The sequence below is a fragment of the Coregonus lavaretus genome (assembly GCF_964263955.1).
Source record: "Coregonus lavaretus genome assembly, chromosome: 11".
In the NCBI taxonomy this organism is placed as follows: domain Eukaryota; kingdom Metazoa; phylum Chordata; class Actinopteri; order Salmoniformes; family Salmonidae; genus Coregonus; species Coregonus lavaretus.
In genome coordinates this window covers 14,735,782-14,741,781 of record NC_139998.1, presented here as the reverse complement: position 1 = coordinate 14,741,781, position 6,000 = coordinate 14,735,782, and positions in this window count along the sequence as shown.

Here is a 6,000-nt window from a genome sequence, read left to right as displayed (position 1 = left end):
CGCGTTCAATGGATGACAGCTTTGCACACTCTTGGAATTCTCTCAACCAGCTTCACCTAGCGCTTGATGGTTTTTCCAGTTGCACTTGAAGAAACGTTCAAAGTTCTTGACATTTTCCATATTGACTGACCTTCATGTCTTAAAGTAATGATGGACTTTCATTTCTCTTTGCTTATTTGAGCTGTTCTTGCCATAATATGGACTTGGTCTTTTACAAAATAGGGCTATCTTCTGTATACCCCCCCCCCCCCCCCCACCTTGTCACAACACAACTGATTGTCTCAAACGCATTAAGAAGGAAAGAAATTCCACAAATTAACTTTTAAGAAAGCACACCTGCTAATTGAAATGCATTCCAGGTTACTACCTCATGAAGCTGGTTGAGAGAATGCCAAGAGTGTGCAAAGCTGTCATCAAGGCAAAGGGTGGCTACTTCTGAAGAATCTCAAATATAAAATATATTTTGATTTGTTTAAGACTTTTTTGGTTACTACATGATTCCATATGTGTTATTTCAGAGTGTTGATGTCTTCATTATTATTCTACAATGTAGAAAATAGTAAAAAAAAAAAAAAAACCTTGAATGAGTAGGTGTTCTAAAACTTTTGACCGGTAGTGTACATTTAGCAGATTTTTCTATGCATTGGCAAGACATAACAGCAAAGTCTGGTAAGATCAACAACAGCTGGTGTGCGATCTCTAATATTAAGGAAGTCTCAAGGTTCTGCTCGCCTGACTTAGAATACCTCATGACAAGCTGTAGACCATACTATTTACCAGAGAGTTTTCATCTGTATTTTTCATAACTGTCTATTTACCACCACAAACCGATGTTGGCACTAAGACTGCACTCAACAAGCTATATAGGGCCATAAGCAAACAAGAAAATGCTCATCCAGAGGCGGCACTCATAGTGGCCGGTGATTTTAATGCAGGAAAACTTAAATCTGTTTTACCTAATTTCTACCAGCATGTCACCTGTGCAAATATAGGGGGTGAAAAAATCTAGATCACCTTTACTCCACACACAGAGATGCATACAAAGCTCTCCCTTGCCTTCCATTTGGAAAATCTGACCATAAATATATCTTCCTGTTTCCTGCCTACAAGCAAAAACTCAAACAGGAAGTACCAGTGACACACTCTATACGGCAGTGGTCCGATGAAGCAGATGCTACGCTACAGGACTGTTTCGCCAGCACAAACTGGAATATGTTCCAGGTTTCATCCGATGGCATTTACCACATCAGTCACCGGCTTCATTAATAAGTGCATCAACAACGTCGTACCCACAGTGACCATACGTACACATCCCAACCAGAAGCCATGGATTAAAGGCAACATCTGCACTGAGCTAAAGACTGCAGCTGCTGCTTTCAAGGTAGCGGGACAATAATCCGGACGTTCGAAGTCAATCTTAATACCGCTACACCCTCCGACGAACCATCAAACAGGCAAAGTGTCAATACAGGACTAAGATCGAATCCTACTACACTGGCTCTGATGCTCATCAGATGGGGCAGAGCTTGCAAACTATCACAGATTACAAAGGGAAACCCGGTTGAGAGATGACCAGTGACGCCAGCCTACTAGACAAGCAAAAAAATGCCTTCTATGCTCGTGTTGTGGAAATTCTTACACAGGGACACTCAAAGTCAATCTTAAATGAATCATTGTTTATTGTCAGCACGCTGGAGCGGTTCCAACAAACTTAATGCACCATAGTGAATGTCTATCAGAAGCTCTAACGGGGCAGTCCCGTTAGTTCTCTTATATACTGCAGACAAGTCATATTTACATGATTTAGCTTATTAATAATTAATTCATCATTAACGTTTAACGCTTTGAGGCAATCAACACTGAACCGTGTGAGAGCACCAGCTGTTCCGGATGACTGTATGATCATGCTCTCCGTAGCCGATGTGAGTAAGACCTTTAAACAGGTTAACATTCACAAGACCGCAGGGCCAGACTGATTACCAGGATGTGTACTTAGAGCATGCGCTGACCAGCTGGCAAGTGTCTTCACTGACATTTTAAACCACTCCCTGACCCAGTCTGTAATACCTACATGTTTCAAGCAGACCACCACAGTCCCTGTGGTCAGGGGAAAGACAAGGTAATCTGTCTAAATGACTACCGCCCCGTAGCACTCACATCTGTAGCCATGAAATGCTTTGAAAGGCTGGTCATGGCTCACATCAACACCATCATCCCAGAAATCCTGGACCCACTCCAATTCGCATACCGCCCCAACAGATCCACAGATGACGCAATCTCTATTGCACTCCACAATGCCCTTTCCAACCTTGACAAAAGGAACACCTACGTGAGAATGCTGTTCATTGACTACACCTCAGCGTTCAACACCATAGTGCCCTCCAAGCTCATCACTAAGCTAAGGACCCTGGGACTGAAACCTCCCTCCGAAACCTGGGCTTCCTGATGGGCCACCCCCAGGTGGGGAGGATAGGCAACAACACATCCGCCATGCTGACCCTCAACACGGGGGCACCTCAGGTGTGCGTGCTCAGTCCCTTCCTGTACTCCCTGTTCACCCATGACTGCATGGCCGTGCACGACTCCAACACCATCATTAAGTTTGCAGACGACACGACAGTGGTAGTCCTGATCACCGACGACGATGAGACAGCCTATAGGGAGAAGGTCAGAGACCTGGCAGTGTGGTGTGAGGAAAACAACCTCTCCCTCAACGTGGGCAAGGCAAAAGAGCTTATCGTGAACTACAGAAAATGGAGGGCTGAACACGCCCCCGTTCGCAACTGCTCGGCATCCGACTGCAAGGCTCTACAGAAGGTAGTGCATACGGCCCAGTACATCACTGGGGCCGAACTTTCTGCCATCCAAGACCTCTATACCAGGCGATGTCAGAGGAAGGCCCAAAAAATTGGCGAAGACTCCATTCACCCAAGTTATAGACTGTTCTTTCTGCTACGTCACGGCAAGCGGTACCGGAGCGCCAAGTCTGGGTCCAAAAGGCTCCTGAACAGCTTCTACCCCCAAGCCATAAGACTGCTGAACAGTTAATCAAATGGCTACCCAGACTATTTACATTGACCCCCTTCATTTATAATTTTTTTTAAATGCACTGACTCTCTTGCACACTCACTTGACTCTACCCACGCACTCACACATATTGCACTGACACCAACACAAACACACACACTCACACATACTACACTGTAACTGACACTCCAACACAAACACACACACACACACACATACACACACACACGCTACATAAGCTCACACACACAAATTCACACACACACATGCATATTGACACCATACACACACACATTCACACAGACACACTTTCACACTCTTCACATACGCTGCTGCTACTCTGTTTATTAAATATCCTGATTGCCTAGTCACTTTTATCCCTACCTATATGTACATACTGTATTACCTCAACTACCTCGTACCCCTGCACTGTCACGTCTCCTCCCGTTGCTCCCCTCCGGCGCTCTGATTCGTCGGTCTACTGAGCCACCGGTCTGAGCGCACCACCTCGGCAAACACAGGAATGGAAACCCAACGCACCCTAATCACCTCCAGCGCACCTGCACCTCATCATCTCATCATCTCATCACCACCACTATATAGCCCTGGACTGTTCGTTCATTGTTGTGTGTAATTGTTAGCGTCGTGTCGTTTACTCGCTCTTTGTTATTCTCTTTCTCATTGTTAAGTAAACCTTTACCTTGTTAATTCCTGCCTCTGAGTCCTGCCTCTTCATATACTCAGTACTCGTCACAGAATTACACACCACTCACGAAAATGGATGCAGCAGGAGTTTCCCAGTGCCTCGACCAGCAGCAGCTTGCCTAGTTGAACGCCGCAATGCAGGAAGTGCTCCAAACTCTGCATAATCTGCAGAGCGCTCCGGTTCCACCTCAGGGAGCAGCGAGTGCACCCAATCCACCTGTTCCCGTGCTATCACCCACTTCTGAGGGAACCCTCGCCCTACCGGAGCGCTATGACGGTAAAACTACTAAATTTAGCGGCTTCCTGCTACAGGTTTCACCTTATCTGGCGCATCAGCCTGAGTCATAACCATCTGACCAAGCCAGGATAGCACTGGTGATTTTGCTACTTAAAGGAAAGGCGCTGGATTGGGCCACAGCAGTCTGGGAAGGAGGTGGTGCTTCCCTACTCCACCTTCCTCGCTTTGTTCAGGGCGGTGTTTGATCATCCCACGGAGGGAAAGGACAGGGGTGAGAGTCTCCTCCAGCTACAACAGGGAGAGGGGCCCGCGTCCGAATACGCGCTGAGCTTTCGTACGGTGGCGGCGTCGTCCGGCTGGAATGAGCGTGCTCTGCGCACGAGGAGAGGCTTACGGGAGGAAATCAAGAAGGGAACTCGCATGACCTTGATACCCTCATCGTCACATCCATCCATCTTGACGACATGTTGAAAGACAGATGCCGTTCCCAACACCTCCCGGAGCCTCGACGCACACCCCATCTGAGCTATGGAAGCCGCCCTGCCTCCGAGTCCTCACCCATGGAGGTGGGCAGCACCCCCTACACCACCACGGACCACAGATCTCCTGGCGGCTCCCAATCTAGACGGTATGACTCCCGTTGCCGCTCCGTGAGTGTTACGTCATCTCCTATCACAAAACCATTGTTTTTAGTTCCCATAACGGTGACTGGTTATTCCTTCTCTTACATTTCCACTGCAATGATAGATTCCGGATCAGCGGGGAACCTTATAGATAGGGAGCTGGTCTCTGAATGGGGGTTGCCTACCGTGCCACTGCCTTTTCCGCTACACATTACCTCGCTGGACAATAAACCACTTGGATCAGGCCACATTATGCACGTCACTCTCACCATCACCATCACCATTCCCACACTACCGCAGCACCATACTACCAGCTGTCATTCCACATCGTCACGTCACTCCTTCACCGGATCATCTTGGGATTGCCCTGGCTCAGACTACACAACCCCACCATCAATTGGATCACCAAGAGGATCACAGCCTGGTCCACCTCATGCCGGAAGACCTGCCTGCCGGTGGTTTGTTGTTCCACGTCAGTGGAGAGTCCGGAGTCAGCCCTCCAGCCCAACATTCCACGTGAGTACGCAGATCTCTCCAATTTCTTCTCTTCATCAAAGGCTACATGTCTCCCTCCTCACAGGCCCTGGGACTGCGCCATTGACCTGCTGAAGGGACAACACCCCCCGAAGAGTCGCATTTACCCCCTTTCCATGGCGGAGACTGAGGCTATGGAGAAGTATGTGGCGGAGACCCTGAAACAGGGGTTCATCAGACGCTCTACCGCTCCTGCCTCCGCCAGCTTCTTCTACGTGGCCAAAAAAGACTGAGGCCGTGCATTGACTACAGAGGGCTGAACGCAGTCACCACCAAGTACCGGTACCCCCTCCCTCTGGTTCCGTCGGCCATCGAGCAGCTACGAGGTGCCTGGTACTTTACCAAGTTGGACCTGAGGAGTGCCTACAACCTGATCCGAATCCGGGAAGGAGACGAGTGGAAGACGGCATTCAGCACTACCTCAGGCCACTATAAATAATGTGTCATGCCCTACGGCCTAGCCAACGGACCTTCTGTGTTCCAGTCCTTCGTCAATGACGTGTTCCGAGACATGCTGAGTAGACAGGTGGTAGTGTACATCGACGATATTCTGATCTACTTGGCTACGTTCGAGGAGCACGTCAGGGACGTCAGAGCTGTCCTACTCCGCCTCCGGGAACACAGCCTGTTGGTGAAGGGGGAGAAATGCGAATTCCACCAACAGGCCATCTCCTTCCTGGGATACAGGATCAGTCCTCAGGGGGTGTTCATGGACAGAGCGAAGACGGATGCCATCAGGTCATGGCCAGTCCCCACCACCATCAAGGGCCTACAGAGCTTCCTGGGCTTCGCCAATTTCTACCGTCATTTCATCAGGTCCTTCAGCTCCATAGCCGCCCCACTCACCTCTCTCCTTAAGGGTGGGCCTCAGAA